This window comes from Anas acuta, chromosome 7 (assembly GCF_963932015.1).
Source record: "Anas acuta chromosome 7, bAnaAcu1.1, whole genome shotgun sequence".
NCBI classification, from domain to species: domain Eukaryota; kingdom Metazoa; phylum Chordata; class Aves; order Anseriformes; family Anatidae; genus Anas; species Anas acuta.
In genome coordinates this window covers 33,735,274-33,757,264 of record NC_088985.1, presented here as the reverse complement: position 1 = coordinate 33,757,264, position 21,991 = coordinate 33,735,274, and the positions used below count along the sequence as shown (strand labels likewise).

The following is a 21,991-nucleotide window of genomic DNA, read 5'->3' as shown; positions in this document are numbered from 1 at the left end:
AAGGCCTCAGGAAGCCCTGGCTGAAGGAATGGATTTCCTATTGCTTGGATTAGAGGTCTCAGAGATGTGAAGCACATTCTCTGGTGGTGGTGCCCCTAATTTTGTGCCCCAAAATGGCCTACTGTTGTGCTAGAGGGGCAAGTGGCCTGCAGGCGCTGCGTAAGCCATGTGGCCGATGAAGTTCTCCATGACAGGAGTCAAAACACTGAATCCCGTGCCAAGGCACCTGAGAATACACTTGATTTCCCCACAATTTTTTGCCACTGTTTCAAATTAATGGGATGTTCTAGAGAGTGTGGTTAACTAGGAGTGTTTCTGTGCAAAACGAAAGGATTTGGGAGCCCTGGGGAACAGTTTAGCAGAGGTCCGGCCTGCGCTTCCTCCACCATCCCGAGCAAGAGGTGCAAGCTCCACACCTCGTCACTGTTTCCAGTGCTCGTACCTCATCCAGCCCGAGCCTTGCAGGGGTAAATTACTTATGTGGTTTGGGTTCAAAATGTGCCTCCTCCATGCTGGGACTCTGGTCAGAAGGCCCTGTGGGCACGCGGTTTGTCTCAGCTGCCCTTTGCTGGAAAGCCCCACCGGGAGGCTGGGCAGAAAAGCCATGCTCACCACCGCCACCAATATTATTAATCAGCCCACGGTTTGCTCAGGCAGGAAATTGTTGCTGACCACTTTAATTTTACTAAACAAATGAAACCACCCCATTACTCATTCAAATCTAATAAACCGCAGAACACAGAAGAGGAAGTGAGCACTTCAAAATGGCTTGGAGAAAAGTTCGCACTTTGTTTTGCCATTTAATTAAAGCCAGGCTCTTTACAGGAAAGGGAATAATTAAATGGCAACAACATGTGCACGATGATAACCTTTCTCGGCTGGCATCTCAACGTGCAACTTTCTGCTGGAGGTAGAGGGACTTTTAATGCTGCTCTTCATGTTCCCAGAGCCTTACCTGCTCCTTGGGAAAAAAAGAAATAGAAAATGCATTGAGTACTGGGATGGGCCCGTGCCATAATGCCCTGCTGGATGATAAAGGGCTTCCTTAGAAAGGGATCGTGACACTTAACAATTGCAGAGATCCAGCTGTTTTATGAATATCTTGTGTTATTTTTTTTTTCTTCTGATAATCAAGTGTTCAAAATATCAACAAAATATCGCTGTGGTTTTAATAGCTGCAGTTCTAGCGCTGGTTAAACATGTGATACGATTTGTATGCGTATGTAAATATTGTCTTTGCCATCAGAAGGCAGAAAAAAGCATGAATATACTTGCACTGCAGGATGAGATTGCTGTAATTGTTTGCCTTTCTTCTCAACATCAAATTACTCCTCCAAATGAAGGTAATTTCACAGACAAACGCACTGTTTTTGCTATGGGAATTCTTACCTTGCTGTAGAAGTGGTTTGCTGAAGCTTTGAGTTTAACTGCTTTTACCTGAAAGAAGACTTCATAAATGGAAATTATTTTTTGTGGTGTTTTGGCTCCTAAACACAGTTCAGAAAGAAAAGCACTGGCACCAAGTACTCACAAAGACACGAGCGAGCAAAATTTCCTTGCAACTGCAAAAGCCGTGAAGGCTTTCTCAAGTGTGTATGAGTTTGTTCCTCGCTGTACAAGGTTCTTCTTGTTTGCTTTTAGCTCCTTCAGGCTCAGGGGGATGATGAGTGTTTGCTGGAAGGTCCTTGCCAATCTGGAGCTGGACCAAGCCAGTTCTCACCTGGTTTGCTGCAGACTCTTCATCCGCTGCAGGCTTAATTCAATGCACATGGGGGAAAATCAACAGCAAGGTGCATTAGCTGTGTTGTGTAGTAAAGAAGCCCATATATTTTGTAAAATCACCTTTCAGTCACCACCAGAATGAACTGGTCCCATGCCTCTTATTCATATGGCACTTGCCTCTGCCCTTGCCCATCACAGGTAGGCAGCCATATGGGATGCGATCCGCTGTACTTCCCAATCTTAAAAATAGCCTCCCTACCAGCCCAGCTAGTCATACTTAATTTGTTTTCCTTTTTGGAAGGGGTTACAGATTTAACATCCTAGAAAACATCTGTAATTTTGACGGGAAAAAAAAGTATGTGATTCATAGTTTTCCAGAAATACGCGCATTACACATGTAACATGTTGGCACCCCCTGGTCGACGTGGTAAATCCTGAAACTTCTAAACATCGCTTCTGTTCCTCTGCCACACGCACCTGTCCAAACAGCACAGCCAGTGCTGCAGAAAATGCTTCAGAAGGGTATCGTTTTATAACTGTGTTTTGCAGTGGCGTGGAGGAATGTGGTGATCCAAGGAGATGGGGCATCAAGAGCAGCTAAACCAGAACATGCAAAAGAAAATTATAAAATGCATAGAAGGGTAAGTGTAGTCAATCCACTATGCTAAACATTTATTTCTTTCTGTCTCCACCTACATCATTTAGGTACCTAAATAAAATAGCAGGGTACCTAATATCCCCAGCTGTGCCATGAAAGCTATTTCATGGATACAACAGGGCAGTAAAAGCTTCCTTCACAGGCCCCAAACTTCCCCTCCAGCAGTGTCTGAGCAGCCCTTGGCTCCCACCCACTCGTGCATCCAGCAAAGGGCCAGAGGCAGGGGAAGGGGTGAGCAGATGCGCCCATGGGAGCCTATGGTTTCTCCCTGTGATGCCTGCTCAGACAGCCCAGGTAGCAAAGTGAACAAAAACCTCATTACACGAGTGCCGAGGGCCCTCTTCCTCTCCCATAGCCTCCCCAGCAGTTACAAGAAGTGATGGCAGAGCCCTGTTAAAAAGGAAAAAAAAAAAAAAAAAAAAACAACCTAAGCCCCCAACTTTCAGAGCTTGTTTAGGATCCTTTCTGGTGTACCTCATGCTTCGTGTTTGCTCAAACAACTGTTTAAACAGTTTGGGTTTGCTCAAGCAACTAGATTTATGTCCTGGCTCAGTAAATAAACCTGTAGCAGTATGCTTTCCTGCACTTCTACCCTCGCTATTGCAAAATAAAACAAACCAAGGAGAAAAAAAAAATGTATACACAGAGCCACAGTACCTAAATAGGTATCTTTAATGAAAAAGATCAGAAATTTTAGATTCGATTTGTTGCAGGCAAACACACAACCTTTTGTGACTGCTTAGCTCCAGGATTTAGGTTCAGTAGCATCTCTCTAGAGCAAAAGGATGCCAAAGCAAAATTTTGGGATGGATGACAAAATATGAATGCAGAAACTCCGTGGCTTAGAGTTGACTTGGCTTTGGCTGAAGCTGCAGAATCTGAGGAGCCCTGGCTTACACGTTACATAGCAGAGCTCGTCATTTTCCACCGATTCTGAAATGTCGTTTTGTGATGAATACTGATTCTAACTACTAGGTGAGAAGAGAAATTTTTAATAGACTTTCACACTGTGCACATGTGGGGAAGTGTTTAGAAGAAAACCCCTGCAAAGGAGGCAGATACCAACATGGAGCCGTGCTGCACGCAGACCTGTTACCGGCATGCCAAACCCTTGCTTCTGAAAATATGAGCTGGTAAGGTTTAAATCACAAACACACGATAAAACGTACTTGAAATGATGCCATGTAAACGAAGGGATTGAAAAACAGCTATGTATCTCTGTCCTATTTCCCTTTCCAGGAAGGAACATCTCTTGGGTAATCTAAAAACAAAACAAAGTAGCAGAAAACTTTACTTAACCTCAAGCTAATTTCCTATCCGGACTAAATTTAGCTGTTTAGATTCTGTTTGGTGTGTGTGCCTCCCAGCCTACTGCCTTTCAGGGGGATGCTTGCTGTTTACCTACTGTTAGAGCCCTCTAGATAAAACTGCCTGGTTGCATTTCGGGTCTCAGCATCGAATTTTAGCACAAGACTTTGCTTTGTGGGTCGAGGAGGCAGCAGGAGCCTGGTGGAGTTGGTCCTTGAATTTCTTCTGCCTGGCAAAGCCCAACCTCCGCCTAGTAAACAGCTCCCAGGAATGCATTCGAGGTGACTTCTGCCTCTCAAGGAGCAGGCAAGGGAAAGAGCAAGAGGATAAAAACATTATCATAAAAGCTTCTCCACACTTATTTTGAAACAGACAGTCATGAATTCAAGGAAGATCAAGGCCGGGACCAGCCCAAAACACTTAGATTATTTTTCCATGAGTCAAAAGTTATACTCAAAACAAAAATTAGCCTACAAACACCAAGGCCCTGCTGATGCACTAAGCATTTCCCAGCACAGGTCACTTCTGCCAGCCTCCTGCTGAAGAAAAAAGCGATCTGACAAATGGTCTGGAAATTTTTTAAAACTTTATTCATTCCGCCTGTCTCTGTCCTTCTCAAGCCTTTAGTTTCAAGGCCAGAAATTATTTGTACTGTCATCAAAGCACATAAAATCTGAAAGGAGCATAAAAGAGCAAAAAGTACATTTAAGGACTGTCTGAAAGTGAGAGCAAGTATCTCTTCTGGATGCAGGGATTTGGGGAAGCTGAAGACCACAACCAAGAGCTTCTTCTCATACCTAACTGCGAATTGCTGCTTCTTCATGGTGGGGGTATTGCCAAGATGAGGACTCACCAGGTCACCAATGTATTGCCAAAACCAAGACTGAGTAATATCTGCTGCTCACTTCAGTCCACTGAAATTGGAGGACGAAAAAGAAGGGAAGAGAAAAAACATTTTTTTAAGCAAGAGAATTAAACGAACAACGACTTGCAGCCAGTTTCAGATGTAAAAAATAATGCCATTATTGACATGAGGCTTAATGGCGATGTCAGAACAAATGCTGCGAGATTGGTTTTTGATCCCCTGCAAGTAAAATGAAGGAAAGGCAATGCCAAACACACTGGCAGAGGGACTGCAGGCATGCGGCTGGGAGTGGTGCTCCTGGTGAAGGACAGTGACTTGGGGCCAGGTTCCCCCCGCCAGCCCTGCTCAGCCCCAGCACCTCTGCAGGGCAGGCTTCACCGCCTGCTTACCTTTCCAGACCAGCATCCAAATTCCTGACTGTATCAAACCAGAGTTGGACTTCTTGAAATAAAAAGCTTCGTGTGCTTGTAAGTCCAGCGCAGGCTGCCTCTTTTGGCTGTGCTGGAAGGAGTAGTGTCTGCACAGGCACGCACGATGTTAGGCATCCTGGTCTTGTCAGGTTGGTAGTTTTTTCTCATTTATGGTCAGAAAAATCACCTAAAATTCAATCACACAAAATGCACTTATTAAATTTTCTTCATTTCTTTTAGGGTTTTGCTGTTCATACTTAGAAATTGTGGCAACCTGGGATGTAAATTAAAAGAAAGCTGTAACGCCAGCAATTTCACCTTCTGTAATTGTTGGCACTTTCCCGAGTCTGAAGCTCACTTTGAGTTTTTGCTGGTGTAGGAACGCGGGGCCCTGCCTGACTTATAGACCCATACAGCCTCTCGCAGGCCCATGGGGCTGCATGCGATGGACAGACTGGGATTTAGCACCATTTCCACTTCTCTTTCTCTCCTTGGCATTAGCAAAGAAACACAATCACAGGCACGGCAAGCAGAAGCAGCTGGTTACTAGCAGGACGTGAAGTGGTAAATGATTAAAACAATTAGCTCTAGGAAGGAAAAAAAAATAAGAAAATGTTTTACTGTAATAGTCCCATTTTTCATCTGGTGACACCCAAATCTGTCTGAGGGCTGTGAAAGCTGATTCAGGGCTGGTTTTCACAGTAATGGGAAGGTGGTGTCAAGGACTTGTGTAATACATAACTAATAACTTTTGTTGAGTAATTATTGATAGGAAATAAGCGATTCAAGATAGAGAAGCCTCGCAGCTGGCAAAATGCAGTCATTTGCTGCCAGCGGTGGAGGTCATGGTAATGCTGAGCTCCCTGATCCACAGGGCTTAGGTGGCGCTCAGCAAAAAAAGGAAATTTATTTTCCCTGCTGTTTCCCCAAATAGCTGTGAGTGGAGCAAATCAACATCCGCAAAAGAGAAGAGGTCTCTCGTGTGAGGTAACATCCCATATGTTTTCAATCAGAATTTTCCATATGCTGCCCTTTGTTGATGCGTTTTCAAGCCACCTAAACGGCCCGATTGCAAAGAACATGCACGCACCGCTCGGCTGAGCGCTGCCACTGCAGCAGCTTCGAAAGGAAATGAAAAGAGAAATGTGAGTCACTTGCTTCTCCGAGCAGCTGTGCACCCATGGGTCTGGCCCTGCTGAGGCATGGGTATGGGTTTGTAAAGGGATCCTTGCAAGTTGCTGGGAGCTGCAAGGCCTTTGCTCTCCTCCCCCAGGCAGTGCCAGGTCTTAGATGCCTGGGCCCATGTCATCAGCTCAGAAAGTGGTAAAGAAACCTAGAAATTGTTCTTCCCACCAAAAAAAGAAAAAAGTACAATTGTATGCTACTTCCATTTTCTGAGGAGGAAGCGGTGATTTGTCTGAGCCCTGCTATTGCCTGGGAATTTGGCAGCTTTTGGTGAGAAAGGAGTTAAACAGCAAGTTCGTGGTAGCTCTGGAAGAAAATATGTTGTTTGAACTGCTTCTTCCCAGGGTAAATAAGCATTCATGTTCCGTAGCACCTTTTCTCTTTGAGGTGCTGTGTCTCTGGCTTGGCTGGCTTTTGTTGAATCCCAGCTCAGGCCTAACACAAATAACGTGCCACACCTGAAGATGCAGGCATGCTGGAAAATGCCAGCGTAAGAAAAACAAATAAGAAAGGCCCTGAAATGCAGCCTCCTAAGCAGACGTGAATTCCAAGGCACGAATTATTTACCTTATGAGGGCTGAGCTGTCTTGAGAACCCAGACTAACAAGTGTCCAGCAAATGAATTTCACACTGTGGCCTTTTCAAGTGTTGCAGCAGCACCGACGTGGCTGGGGAAGCCCCAGATCCTCTTCCACAGGGAGGTTCCACGGCTTCCCTCATACACCAACACATTCAAACATGAAATTAAATTAAGTAATACCCCAAAAGGGCATGTTCTCAGGGGTAAATTAACCTCGTGTAAATCAGCACCAAGAACCAGCAGTTTCATGGTGGCACTGAGTGACACCTGTCTGTTTCACCACACAGGCTGAGGACCTGTTCCGGACATGAAGCAGGTTTAGGAGAAGAGTCTGCATACCCTAAATAGTTTGAGTTTAACTCAATTCCCAAAGTAATTCATGATTTATTTTCTGGAGACCTCTGATTCAGATCTCCAGAACTGTCAATAACTCCTGTAATGGGAGCCACCTAAAGCTGTATGTCAAGTAAATGAAACTCTACCTTATCTCTACGCCCTCTGCAAAAATCTTGGGCTCTAGGCAGCAACTGGCACAGAGGGTGGACACCTCTGAGGTTTATGTCCTTGTTCCCCAAGGGAAGAATGCGGGGGAGTTCAATCTTCACACCTTAAAATGGTCTGAAAGTGCATCAGTAATAAACACCGGTGATGTTCACGGGGCAAGACTGAGAGGAGAGCCACAGTAAACCTGATGGTGACATTAATTATGATTCAAAGGAGAGTTTAAGCAGCATATTGTAAGATGCAAGGAGTGAACAGAACATGCAGAGACCTCATATTTGAATGCTTTGCCACTCAGGCATTCAATGACATAAACAGATCTTTAATTATTTAGCTTAAGACTTTATTACGAGCTTTACACAAAAGGGTCCTAGATTAACCTTGCCTAGGAAGTTTCGATCCTGTCATTTCATTGTTTCTGCGGACCTGACTTTGCAAGACTAATAGCGTTCTTCCCTGTACTGCGTGCATCCTGTACTCACAGGGCATTTGCTGGTAGTCAACTGCTGGCTGTGCAGAGGAAGCTGTGTGAAAATACTGTATTTTCAACGGCCTTAACAATGAACAAAAACAGAGTTCAGGGTAGTAATGTATGTACTGTGCTACACATTGTTCATGCTCTGAAAAGGAAGAGGAACGTGGTCGGCTGGTTCAGAAATGAGACAGAAATGCCATTGAGATTTCATTTCCTGTAAAACAGCTTGCAAAAAGCTGCAGTCACTGCAGGCCTACCACAGCTTTTGGGGGAGCGCCTCATCTTGTAATATCTGCCCCATCTTTCCGAAATCGCTCATCCAAGGTTAAAAAGGCTAAAAATGGGTCTGCTGTGAATTAGCGAAAGAACCCCAACAGCCCGAGCGGATTGTGAAACTGGCTGGCCAAGGACAACCCCTTTGGATGGGGAACAGAGCTCATTTCCCCTGACCGCTGCCCCGGGTGAGGAGTGGGAGGGAAGTCTCGGGGTTTCTCTGCAGCTACGCAAGCCTCGACATGTCTGGTAATTAACATCTTCATTAAATAATCATCCCTTGTGTGTCCAATGATGGTCAAGAGGCCGCTGGTCTCCTCGCCACAAGCAGCAGTGCAGATACACTGCTGGAAGTTAAACCCTGCTGAAGTAATTGTTTAAAGTAGTTGCAGCCAAGCGAAAACAGGAAAATGTTAGATGTTGCTTGTGTGCTAGCTGTACACACCGCTGCTCAGGCTCATTAATCAGCCTCCAAAAATCATGGGATGTCTTGAAATCTCACTAATGTTTGGAAATTAGCTTTTAGGGGCTCTGCTTGTTTAACTCTGGCTTTCTGTGACTCAAGATATTTTTGGGGTGGTGAATGCTGATTTAGCTGCTTCCAGCTAAAACCATTCTTCTTCCTAACTACAAATCATGGGATTTGCAAAAAAAAATAATTGCAAGAGTTGGCAACATTGTGCATGTCTTGGGTGGCTTTTATGGGAAGAGAGGTCATCGATGGCCTCTACTTTCCTCCATCTGTTCGCATGAAGCATAGAAAGGAAATATTGCCACATGAAATCAGAAAATCATCATTATATCATCAAATAACCTGAGTTCAAAGGGGCCCACAGGGATCACTGAGTCCAACTCCTGGCTCCACACAGGACTACTTAAAATGTGGATAGAAATGCCAGCTGCACTTTAAAAACCCACCTTCAAAACCAGAAGCTGTCCTGGGGGAACTGAACTGGGAATGGTGCTACGATGGTCACTTTAACCAAGAGAAAGCATTCTGAACAATATTTTAGTTTGTATATTTAAATAAATATATTCTGTCCTTTTTCTGGGAACTTCATTTCCTCATCCCTTTCTCCTCCTCCTCCCCTCCCACCTGAAGTAGTGGCCACCACAAAAGAGACTCCTTGGTCCCAGATGCATTCAATTTCCTGCAGTAAAAATTAAAATCATTGCCTTTTCTTGTAAATACCTGCCAAGGATGGAGATGCACGACTTAAGAACTTTCTTCAACTGCTTCAGTTCTAAAGGAATAAATCAGGAGGATTTGGTGAGCTATCCAGCATTTTCTAATTTGTTTCCATTGGCAGAAGCGCTGCAGTGAGTTACGTCCAAACAAATTTGGTGGCAGCATCTGCTCTATAATGACCTAAATGTCTAAATCTAATTTTAGAAAGTGACTTTTAAAGGGTTCAAGCAAGGCTTTCACGGCTTGGTCCTGATTTTATTTTCACTCCTTTAGGCGAAGGGCTGGTTCCTGGCGTTTATATGGTCAGTGTTGGTTCGCAGGTCCGTGGTAGGCCCCACGCCAGACAGGTCTGTGACCCACATGCAGTCACGTGTGGGGCAAGGCCCTCACATTTTCAGATATCAGCACTGGTTGCGATGGAGGTGGAGGGGCCGAGCCCTCAAAGCTGCTTTGTCTCACCCTGCAAGCCTGTAGGGTGAGGGAATACATTTCAAATCCCACCTGACGGAGCTGAAGAAAAATGGGCAAGCTTTGGCATTGAGCAAACCTTCAGCAGGCCTGACACGAAGCAGAAGTTAAAACCTGTGTTGACATTTGATGGAACTGGTATAATGCTGGCTATGCTAACCAGGCAGGGCACTTCAAACAAAAAAGGTGCAGCAGAGCGGGCAGGATGTCGGCCTGGGAAGAGTCACCAGGCCAAGGAAAAATCAGCAGCAGAGTTGGAAAGGTGCAAGGAACCCTGTTTCCGTGCAGCCTGTGTGTGGCTGGGTTTCTCTGACTGCTCCCAGGAGGGATCTGGTGACGTGAAGGGGCTGTGAGCAGAAATGTGTCTTCTTCGGTCATCTGTGTTTAAGGTTTGTCTGGTAGCACCTTGAGTGCTGCATCTGGAGCATGGTGATCTGGCTGCGTGAGCTGGGGAGCAAGGGGTGCCCGAGTAGGGTGGTAGGCCCTCAGGTGAATAAACTGAACATCATTTCTGGGAGGTGCCACTTGATCGGGATGCACAGTCCTTTCCTGAGTGCCATCGTTTTATTCCTCATTACCAGCTCTGGTCACAGCCCTGTCCCCAGCGGGCTGGGCTGCCTTCAGGACCTGCCTGTTGGGCTGGAGCTCGGGCAAACAGCACTGCTGGAGCCTCCTGGCAACTCACAGCTTTTATAATCCACCTGGAATTAATACTAAAGTACTCTTAAAAATCCCACTAGCAAGAAGGCCTCTGTGTTCCTTCAGTTCTCAACCTTTTTGCATTTTTTTTCCACAATTCCTTTCAGCTGTCGCTGATGGAAGTCACTTCTGGGGCTCTGCCGCTGACTGTTGCATCAGATTTGGGTTGCTGGGTTTTGCTCCGATTTGCTCTTTTATCCTCTGGAATTCCACTTTATTCCAAATCTGCATTTCTGTGCTTAAATGGGCCTCAGTGCGCAGGACTGCTCCATAGGTACATGTATGATATTTACTTCCAGGCTATGCAGGGGGTTAAAAAATGACTCATTCTGTCATATTGTGCTCAAATAAAAGAATATAAATGCATAAGAAACACCATATTTCTTAGCCATATGAGGAAATGAGCTCTTGAAGGGTATTTTATATAAGAAAGATATAATTCTGAAATGACACAAGTAGCATTAATAATCCTGATGAAATGTACAGTCAGCCTCAAAAGATAAAAGGGATCATTTCTGTACATGGCGTAAATAAGGTCTTAAAGAACATGCTCAGTGTCTTCAGTCACGTATAGCTTTGGTTTTGTGTTTCAGGAATCTTGTTGTATGATTTTCTCTTCTTTTAAAGCTAGTGGCAAAAGCACTTTTCAGGTCAAAATAGTAAATAATGAATCACCCACAAATTCAGCTCATTTCCTATCTCTCACTGAAAAAATGTTGATTCCAGGCATGGGAGCGTAACTTTGAGCCAAACAGTAATTTCTTTATGGTGTGCATGACTCATAGGAAAGAACGCCTCATGGGGATGGCGGTAGAAAAAAAAAAATTAAAAGAAACCCCATCAGTAAATTTGTTTTAAAGGAACAGGCAGTCAAGTAAAGGGCAGAAGGTCAGCGAAGGTCCTCAGCCGTTTCTGCATTGCTCATGTGGTCCTCAGCCATCCTCCAGCTCCCCTGCCTCCACGTGCCCTCCCCTGGCTCTGTGGGAGCTGCCGGCACAGGGCAGTGCCCGCGAGAGGACAGGAAGGAAACCAAAACCAGAATCAAGAGAGGATTTCACGCTGTCTTGCAAGGCCCTGGGAACAGATGGCTTCTCTTCAGTGAATGCCCAGAGGTTGACCTTGGTGTGCACGAGGCCTCTGATTCCCCACACTGCAAGCCAGGGTCAGCAGGCACCCTCTCTCCTGTTTTTTATTTTAATATAATTTTATTTTTAATTTATTTTTAATATAATTTTATTTTTAATGCCCGGTGCTGCGTTAGCAGCTTCACACAAGTCTCTCTTTGGCATTACTCTTTCCTTGTTCACGAATGCAGATAAGAGCAGTTTAGCCTCCTCCACCCGCTGCTTCGAGCTCTCTCGATGGTCCCGCAGATGTTATAAATATTGCACGTCCCTTCTTGAAAGCGTCTCCCCCTCGGGCAGATTTATTCAGCAGGGTAAATCGATACGCAGCAAGATATTTCATGGAAACTGATTGTGAAATAAAACAGCATTTCAACGCAGCAATATCTCATCTGATTTCCATTTCTTTTTTTTTTTTTTCCAGAAGTGCTAATGGATGATTAATTTCAACAAGCATTGCTACGTGCATTTACATAATTATTTATAAGTAATTAACACATCTTGCCTTCTGTTCCAGAGTCAATACCAGGTGGCCAGGAACACAAAACTAGACAATTGTGCAGCACTGAAAGTGAATTCACTTAAAAAGTGATTCAGATTCCAGGAGAACAGAATTTAGGACCTCAGGGTAAGCACCTTTCCTTCTTAAGGATGTTGCAGCAGGTGAATTATGGACTTCTATACTATAGCTGCTATAATAAATAAAACAGCTCTGATTCCCAATGAATGCTTAAAAGACAAAATCAAGATGTGCACATTGGAGAAGATTCTTATTTAAGAGTTAATTCCTGCCAATGTAGGAAAATGCATTACAAAATTAACACTGGTCTTTCAAGATAAGCTGATGAATTTAATGTCTTCCCACTCAAACACCCTTCCTCGCCCATACAACAGCACTGGCCTTACCTGGGCAGCTACATGGCACTACTGGAAGTCCCACCAGAGAGCTGCACCCGGTGAGTGGGAGTCACTCAGCACAAATAACCCCCAGGAAGATCAGATTTGTTAATCATGGCTTGGCTTAAATTATTTATGCCCTACTACTAGGTCAGGGAGAGAGCAGCTGAGGGCCACTGTTTCCAGCTGTGGTACATTGGGAGGGGTTGATGCATTAGGGGGGTCGTGGGCTAGACTTCAACAAAAATTTTGGGAGGCATAAGACTGGTGCCAGCCTCGGCTCTGGTCAGCATCTCTTCTGCATGGGAATTTGGGGAATCAATGTGTAGGGCAGCCTGGAGCCTGCTGCACCAAGTGGCCTCATGGGCTGCTGAACACAGTGCGTTATCTCACCGCTGTGGGTTATTATCTGCTGGAGACATATTGGCCTTCCAAGCTTATTAAATGGCATTTTCCTTCAACACCAGAGACGCAGAACAAGCTCCAAGGGTGCTGTGCCCACCACTGAGCTCAGAGGCAGACACCAGGGAGCTCACCTCAGCCCGAGCAAGCAGATTTTCTGCACCAGCTAACCGCAAGAAGCCGAGGCCTGGCCAGAGCACACGTACGTGCTGAGGAGACCGTGCCAAAAGTGAGCGCATGTGCCGAGGAGCCCGGTGAGCGTGGCTGTTTGACGGTGGCTGCTGGGTTAGCTGGAGGGGAAAGTTCTGATTTTCCAGTGGGAAAGGCAACAGCAGTGTGAGCTACGTTGGATCTGGGAAAAGGAAAAAGGAATGAGTGTAACTGGGACCGAAGGCCTTATGAGCCTGAAAGAAATGTCAACCTCTAGTTTGCAAACTGTCTGGGAAGGGTTGGGTGGTGCACAGCCCAATGTAGATAACAAAACAGACATTGGGTTCATATAAATCAAATGTTTGCACTCTGCCTGTGGTTACAGTGACCTTGGGGAGCACAGGACCACAGGAGACCCATGCTCTTCATTAAAACAAAGAAACCCAGCAGCTGGTGAACGTGAACGAGTAAAGGAGCTAACTTCATGTTAGCACTGAATATCCAAGTTGGAAGGGACCCACAAGGATCATTGAATCCTATTCCTGACTCCACACAGGCCCACCCAAAAATCAGACCCTATACTGAGGGTGTTGTCCAAACACTCCTTGAAGTCCCTTAGGCTCGGTGCTGTGATCACTGCCCTGTGCAGCCTGTCCTAGTGCCCGACCCCCTCTGGGTGCAGACCCTTTCCCTGACCCCCAGCCTGGCCCTCCCCTGTCCCAGCTCCACACCGTTCCCTCGGGTCCTTTGGCACCAGCCTTCATTCAGGTATCACTGAGAGATCAGTGACAAGGCTGCGTTACATTTCTGATGCTGTTTTATATCCTATTCTTTCAAGTTAATTAACATTTTGTTTAACAATGACAATCTTGCACAGATAAGGGATGGCTGTTGTTTACCGGTGCTCTGGCTGGCATCACCCCTGTGTTTATCTGTCAAGAATATCTCATTTCACTGACTTTCAGATTAGATTTTAAAAGCAAGACCCTAGAGGGAAAATGCCCTTCACCACATTTCTCATGAGTCGATGTTTATGATGAGCGGCTTACGGCACTAATTATTTCTAACTGTCACCAAATCCCCTTTTCCTTCTTATTAGAGCAGAATTAACCAGACGGGATTTTGTTAGAGAGCAGCTAGGCTTAAAACCAAAAAGCTGCACTCCAGCTGGAGGTGGAAGAGCCGAGGAGACAGAGGCCGAGGGGCAGGGCTGTTGGTGTCGTGCCCCTTCCTGCGGGTCCGCGGGCTGCTCAACTTCAAAGGCAGCACCAAGAAGCTGGCAGAAAGCTTGGCTTCGTGTTGTCCCGGCCATCCTCACTTCTGTTTGTTTGTTTTAAAACGCTCCACTCCACCGGTGGACGCGGTCAGCTACGTTACAACACTGTTTCCAGACACGGAGGAGTGTTTATAAATCCGTGGGGAAAGAGTTAGCTATCTTTTGAAAACAGGCTACTTACGTATCTGGGCCTAAAGGGCTTCTTGGTGTTCGGTGCCGAGCCCTCTCCCAGCAGCCTCCCCCCTGCTCTGGGTCACTGTGGTCATGTTTGTAGGGCCGACCCTGACCTTTCTTTGTTGTTGTCCCTGCAGGGACGTGCCCGTGACCCTCGGGAACAGGCGAGCTCTCAGTGACACCAGAGGCACAGGGAGGCTGCAGGAGACTGAGATGGGCTCAGTCACACACCTGAGCAGAAAGAGGGTGTCAGGACCTTTGTAGTTAAGGTGTTATGGCCAGTGCAGTGTCAGGGTTCTCCCCAAACCCATACTCACCCCATGGGAAGGGCTGCTGGATGTTGGGTAGCACCACACCAGTGCTCCCTCGTTGCCCCAGGGGATCACAGCCCCAGGGAAACGCCCGCTGCTCCAACCTGGGGCAGGGGCTACAGCCTGGAGCATCTTCCCCCAAGAAATATGGACAGCTACAAAGGCAGGCAAGGATTTCTGTGCAGAAACAGAGCCCCTGTGGGGAACGGGGCCTGTGTGGAGGCTGGGGGCTCAGCCCTCTTCTTTGTGTCTCTTCTTTGTGTGGATCGCAGTGTGCAGCGGGGCTGGGTCCCTGGCTCACCTCACTCTCCACCACGGCTGCCGTCATCGCAGGGCTGAGCTGAGCCCAGCGGGTGATCACTTTTGCAGAACACACTCAAAATGACCTACCCACTATGTATTTAGCAGGACACGTTACTGCTGGGGACCATCATGTCTCACCAAAAGGACAGGGAGCACAAAATGCACCAAACCTCGGGGCAGCTTCCCTGGGCGAGTCTGGCAGATGAGCTGTTTGATGGTCAGACCGCGGGGGTTCCTCTTTATTTTCTGATGAAACAAACAGCAGAGAGCACGAGGCCCTGCAAGGCCATTTGTAAATCCCGGGTACCATCTGCTGGCGGGAGCAGGCAGCACCCAGCACCTTGCATACACCCATCACAGTGGGATGCGTGGCAATGCCCTGCCTCCTGCCAGCCCCGCCACCTTTCAACCACAAAAGCTGTCAGTACGCAGATGTTTAATGAATATAATTTTATTTTCAAGTTAATTTCATCAAACTGTTCATGCTTGTAAAGTGCAGACTCCGCAGGAAAGACATTCAGCAACCAAACACGTCACACCCGAGACAGGCATCAATTGGCGTGTGGGTTACTCGGCATCTCAAATTTGGGTGGATGCCAGAGTTAACAGATTTCAAGCTCGATTTTTGCCAAGTAACATAACACAAACTGTAACATTAGATGCACACAGTGACGTTACGTGCAGGTTAAAGCACGCAGAAGAGCTTGGAGGTGTCCGACAGCAGTGTGGGGCTGCAGGATCAGACCCCAGCTCTGGCAGGGCAGGTTCAGGCATTCCTCCTGCTGAGCTCAGGGCACCTGCCCTGAACCTTGTGAGCAGCAAAGTGACACCTACAGGTGTGGCTGAGCTAACTCAGTGCCTCACTGTGGACTGACACCCTTGACACAGAGAAAAATATTTGTAAAACATTATATGCACAAAGAGGCAGGGTGCTGTTCCCTGTTACTGTAAGAAAAAGGTGGTTCGCACACAAATGGATGGAGGAGAGGCATCCAGAAAGGGGCAGAGGGGAGGGAAGAGGCCAAAGCTGTAGTGCCAGGTGATGGCTGAACCCTCTGTGGGGCAGGGGAGGCCAGGCTAGAGGTATCTGTAGGGCTGCAGGGCTGCCGAACACTCAGGGGAAAAGCGCTTCAATGCTTGGATAAGCTCACAAAAAAGAGCACCACATTCCCAGGACCAAACACCTGACCTCTTGTAAAAATCTGCCTGATTTCCCCACCATCAGAACTTGCTTCATCGATTTAATTTTCATTGGGGTGAAAAGGGAACAGGCATATTTCTGCTTTTCAGCCTGTTGGAGGTATCAGAGAATCCCTTACTGACATACTCCTCCTGAAACTAATTTCTTTTTGCTTCGCTTCAGCGTGAAAGCTCCTCTAATGCTCCTCCTGTCTGGAGGATATCAGGCAGCTGTGAAGTAACCTAATGAGCCTAAAAGGACTGATTGCTGATGATCTTAATCAGTCGCTTCTCTACTGCCATTTGGTATCTTGCTCCATCAAAGGAACAACCTGTGAATGAGCAAATTAAGTGTGATTTAAGGACACTTAAATACTCACAGAATGGAGCTGCAGATGAAATTGCAGTGGTTTTGGTTCTTAATTTTCAAAATTCCTCTCGATCGTTTCTGTCATTATTCTGGATGTGCAAAAACAAGGTTTCCAAACCAGACATTTGAACAAATCAAATAAAGCAAATTATACACATATATGGAAGAGGGACACTAATAATCTCTGTCTGCAAAACAAGTTTATCTGGCTGCTGCTTGCCAAGAGGTTTTTGCACTCTGATAATTCAAGAAAAATACTGGCAGTGCTCTGAGTGAGGCTCTCCTGCCAAGAGACACAGGGAATAATCCCCTGAAAAGTGAAGCACAGCAAAATCTGGGCTGCAGCTCAACATGCCACTCGGTCATCACGCTCACCACCCCGAGCAGGCAGCAATACGGGGTGCCAGCACAGCTCAAGCAGCAGCCCCGTGTGCGTCCTACTGATAGCCACGTCTCAATGGCACGCGTGCGTGATGGCGACCAGATTTGTTCCTGGCTGCATTTCAATTGCGAGAACCACGTTAACTTCAATGCTTTGCAACTGCCCACTTGGGGTTAGCCCGGTGATGCTGGTGAGTGGTGCTGGGAAGCAGGATGCACACCCAGCTGTGATGGACCCTGCCTGGATGAGAGAGTTGTACAGTGACCCAGTAATTCTTCAGCCTGGAAAGAAGTTTTACTCAGTCTAAAGAAAAGATATGCAAAAATAGGTACATTCACAGAAAAATTCAGACAAAAAGGGAAGCTGAAACTCTCAAGCTCTATCTGAATCTGACCGCTGGATTCAGAGCATCCAGGAGCGTTTCCACTGACACCTTTCCACTGCAGATCAGATCAGCCCCTTTTTATAGCGAGATAGTGACTGCAGACTGAGAGTTTGACAATATGCAGATTTGCCTTCTACTTCTGCTTATTATTATTATTTTTATTATTATTATTATTTTCGTGGCCTTGCTTTTCCTGCCTGGGATGGGGCTTTGTAGCCTGCTTCCATTCAGGTGCTGGTTTTACCGACGTAGCCCAGCTCTCCCGTGCCATTGCACATATAAAATGCTTCACCTCCACTACCTTAGGGGGACAGCTTGGTGGCAGAACAGGAGCTGTCACTGGGGATAGCTCCAGTGGAGCACGTTTCATGGATGCTGAGTGGTGGATGAAGGGCAAGCACCTCCAGCCTCGCCGTTGGGACTGATCAGTGGGAGCTGGCACCGACGTCCCCTGTGCTGCTCCCTGAGGGCTCTCCCCCAGCCATGAGCGAGGCCCTTTGGCCTTTCTGGAGGCAGGCAGGGGTTAACACACAGCTGTTACATAGTGCTATTTTTAAAAGCAATTAAATGACATTGTGCTATTGCACGACTCTCAGGAGTCTCTGCTAATCGAAGTGGTTACCTTAAGCTAACTATAACATTTCTGATTCCACTGAGAAATGCAATTCTAGCTCAAGTAAGCGCGTTTGAACTACATTTTTATGGTAAAAAAATACTGTGCACAAACAGCTCTTCCCGAGAACTACCTCAGCGTGCCAGAGGCAGCAGGGCTGAAAGCTATTTTCGTTGTAGCATGAATGAAAATGTTTCTCTAGTTGCTGGGCAAATTTAGAGCAAATCTAAAAAAAAAAAAAAAAAGAAAAGAAAGACAGGGAGAAATATTTTAAGAGCTGGGATTCTGTCTGTGCTGCAGGGAACCAAAGCACCCACAGCCAGCTGCCTCCTGGAGAGCTGCACCAGGGGCTGGGCATGGCGAGGGCCTTTTGGTGCCTTAGGAGTTGTCCCCAGGATGGGGAGTACTCCTTATTTGCTGGCTCAGGACACCCAGCCCATGGTTTGTAATCTCCTGCTCATCCTTCTGATGAGCGCAAGCTGAAAGAGAGGTCACCAGGATTTGCCCCAAATAGCTCTGGTTCGCAGCGTGTGGAGCCAAAGTTTGGATAAGCATAAAAAGCTTTGTGTAAGCCACGTTAAAGTAAAGGGCCGATTAGATCACTGGACTGCCTGATCATTTATGAGCGACTTATCTTCAGTTTCCACAAGGGATCCTGATTTTGGAGCAGGTAGAAGATAGCTTTTTAATAGCTTAAGTATCATTAATATGAAAGTTTATGAAAGGTGTTGTGTTTTTTTCCCCCTATCTCCTGATCCTCACCAGAGTCTCACTGAGGTGGGTTCTACTGGTGAGCACAGCTCCTAAAATACTGCATATTTGAGTATTTTGTGTTTCCTGAACCACAAGGAAATCACCAGCAATCGCCAAGGCCAGCCTGGCTGCACGACCGCCGCCATTTTAAGCGCAACGCTCTCTGAACACAGAGGGCAATACTTCAGCACAAACCCTTCCCCGTCCTAAAGCTTGGGGAGAGCTGACCAACCCCAATTCAGGTACAAAGCTGGATTTCTATGTGAAATAGAAATACAAACACCACAAGATTCACAGGACCCTGCTCACCACCAGCTGTGACCATGCTGGGCTGCAGGAACACAGCCTGGCACGGTGCCGGTGCCCACGCAGGCCCTGCTGCCTTGGGATGGCCTCTCCGTGGAGGCTTTTCTTGGCTCATTTCGCTGCCCTGCTCATGTCTTCGCTTTGTCCTGGTAACCCATTTTCTCCTTCCACAGTCACATTGATTGAAGCTGAATATTTAACGAGACGAGGCATGTTTATCCAACATGAGGAGTCGTAGCTGGCCTGGGAGCGTAAATACAGTCCCAAGTGCTGTTAATATTGCAGCACAAAATGTCCCCAAAGCTCCCCAAAGTAAAGCTTAACCATTAAAAGGACAAAGTGAGGGGAGAGATGAAGGCAGAAGCTGCCACTAAATGCTCAACCTGCCTGCATACAGCATCCCCAGGGGCGGGCACCCCAGAGAAGGGACTTTGGGGACAGAGGCCCCAAGGCCCACGGCCTTGTCGCTTCCCTCAGAACAGACCTTGTTTTGGGACTTGTTCAGGCTTCTGCTTCACTGAATGGAGAGAGGCAATCCAGAGATTGTTCTGCCGTTAGGAAATCTGTCCTGGTGGCACATACCTGTGAGAACTCGACATCAAGTTCACTTGACACTTGTCACTTGACACCTTGGATATTTTCTTTTCATCTGCCGAGAGCCCTCCAAAAGCTGCAGAAGGGGTTGTGAGCAAGCTGCCAAGGGGAGGCAAGGAGCACCTCCAGTCACCAGAAGGGCACAGGAACAAAACCAGGCCTCACGGACCCGCAGTCAGCCCCCCAAAGCTGGGCTCTGCTCTGCCTGAAGGGCTGCCCATGGCCGGGCTGCAGACACCTCGAGTTTGGAGCTAGGAATTGGCAACTGCATTTGAACACCAGCCAGAATTTTTTTCTGGCCAAGTCTCTGCTGTTGTTCAAACACTTCCCCTTGAGTGCACAGAGCAAAAAACAAAAAACATTTCTGAGGCAGAAAGGGCAGGAAGTCTTCAGAAACAAAGCGAGAAATTCCCCTCCAGCTTTCAAGCATTACCTTGTACTTACAAGCCCTTTGAGCCAGCAGCTAAAAGAGTAGATTCTGAGCTGAAGTATTGCTTGCCGGGCTGAATGAGGAGATACCTGGTTGTGAGAAGGGGTGAGTGGTGTCAGCAACTCATGGACCATGAAGTGCAGGGGAGGGGAGGGTTGGCTGGCTACCCCATGCTCTGCTCCTCCTCCCATCCTCACTCCTCCGCTGAGTTTTGTCCCAGAAAAGCGTCTGTCTGCCAGGGAAACACATCCCTATGGAAACACGCAGAAAATCTTGACGCAGACGTGCTCATACTCTGACAGCCCGTGCTTTTTGTGACACCTCTCATGGTAACATCATGAGTGCGTCAGGAAGACGATGGGAGGCCTCCTGTATCCAAGGCACCATTTGGATGATTTTCTGCTGACGACTTTTTTTTTTTTTCCTTCAGTCTTTCACTCTTCCAGCTCTTGAACTCTCATCGTGACTAATTTTATCTGAAATGTTTTGCACAATCTGTGCATTTACCTTTATCAGCAAAAATCCGTAACTTCAAATGAGATGTTTTTGACAAGACCTACTTTCCACCAAGCCACGCTGACAAGTGCGTGAGTGTGACTTCACTTCTCTCTGAACTGAATTCCACTTTGGCTTTCCCCTTATCGTGTTCAGATACCAACAAGACTCACTTGTACCTATGCCACCGACAAGATGGATTTCTAGCCATGCTGTTTGTACTCTGTTACTTGGGATAACACTCTAATAATTTTTGCCCACTCTGTTGGGAGTCAATATGCTAAGCACGTCATAATTTTACCAATTAACAACACCTCCTGCACAAGCATGAGGGTATGCATACGCAGGGCGGACACCAAAGCCCCATGGGTCACAGCCAGGACTTCTGATTTCAGAATCAGAACAGGCCCCAAGGGCAGTCACCGGTCACATCCAACAGCTCTGGGCTCTGCCCTGAACACCTGCAGAGTCCAGAAACTCAGAGACATCTTAGAACAATACCGTTTCATTAAATACCACAGCCTTGCAGAGAACTGGAGACCAATCTGGACCCTGCTTTTGGCTATGGGGTTTGAAGCATTTGCATGCTTCAGGGGCACTTTCCTCCAGTGTCTCCTCCTGGTGGGTCCCCAGGGGCTCTTGTAGTGCTTGAGAAGATGGGGTATTAAGGAATCACCATCTGTGCTATCAGTAACAAGAGGATATGAAGAAACCACGGAAATTATTAGTTTGGGCTACCTATAAGTGCTACAAGCTGATTATAGAAGTCAGAATTTCATTCATTTATAAAGCAGAAATTATAATTCTCTTGCTTTGGAGACCATTCCTTGAAGGTGAGAGGCCAGGATTAAACCCAAACCCAATACTTACCCAACATAACCACTACATAGACGCAATAGGCAAAGTAGAATTCCCATCATCTTTTGTCACAGCAGAATCCACTCTCAGTTTCTGCTCCTTTTGTCCCTGCTGTCAACATTAAGGAAGCCAGAAAGAGTCTGCTGCTGTGCCAGAAACAATTAAGTGGGGTTTGAGACTCCAGAGCAACCAAACTGAAGATGATTATTTTCTATTTTCCATATAGCTTGGGATAGCTTTGCAGTCATGGTAAGTTAAAATACTTTCTGCATTTTTAATGTGCTTTTTTTTTTCAGTTTTAAAAATATTCCATTTATTTTGTTCCATGTTGTTCCTGTGCTTGTGTTCCTGTTAATGTTTATGCCAAGAATCCCTGCAAAATACCTCAGCTATTTCCATAAATCCACGAGCACAGCTCATCGTTTACAGATATATGCATGCTTGCACACGGCAGGTTCATAATTAGGCAGGATAAATGTCAGAACTGTACAAAGAAAAGCACAGCCCGCTCGGTGCTGGATGGCAGAATCCAGTGGGAGCAGTGGGTGGCTGCGAGTTGCCTGAAGATCTGAGCCCTGGCTGCAGTCAGCAGTGACAGATGGTGTTTGTCAAGGGGACAGAGCCTCGCCTTCTTATTTTATCATGGAAATTTCACA

The 21,991-nt window shown here is 46.6% G+C and overlaps 2 long non-coding RNA genes across 2 annotated transcripts; one reads left to right on the top strand and one right to left on the bottom strand.

Moving 5' to 3' along the window:
- Nucleotides 1-4,266: 4,266 nt before the first annotated feature.
- LOC137859694 (uncharacterized) lies at nt 4,267-12,466 on the bottom strand. The gene is made up of 4 exons (XR_011098474.1): nt 12,364-12,466; nt 6,716-11,805; nt 4,943-5,150; nt 4,267-4,602 (listed from the first exon to the last, which is right to left on the bottom strand). It is a non-coding gene; the product is annotated as an uncharacterized lncRNA (long non-coding RNA).
- Nucleotides 12,467-12,527: 61 nt separating this feature from the next.
- On the top strand, nt 12,528-13,565 carry LOC137859693 (uncharacterized). The gene is made up of 3 exons (XR_011098473.1): nt 12,528-12,733; nt 12,822-13,010; nt 13,292-13,565. It is a non-coding gene; the product is annotated as an uncharacterized lncRNA (long non-coding RNA).
- Nucleotides 13,566-21,991: the final 8,426 nt, after the last annotated feature.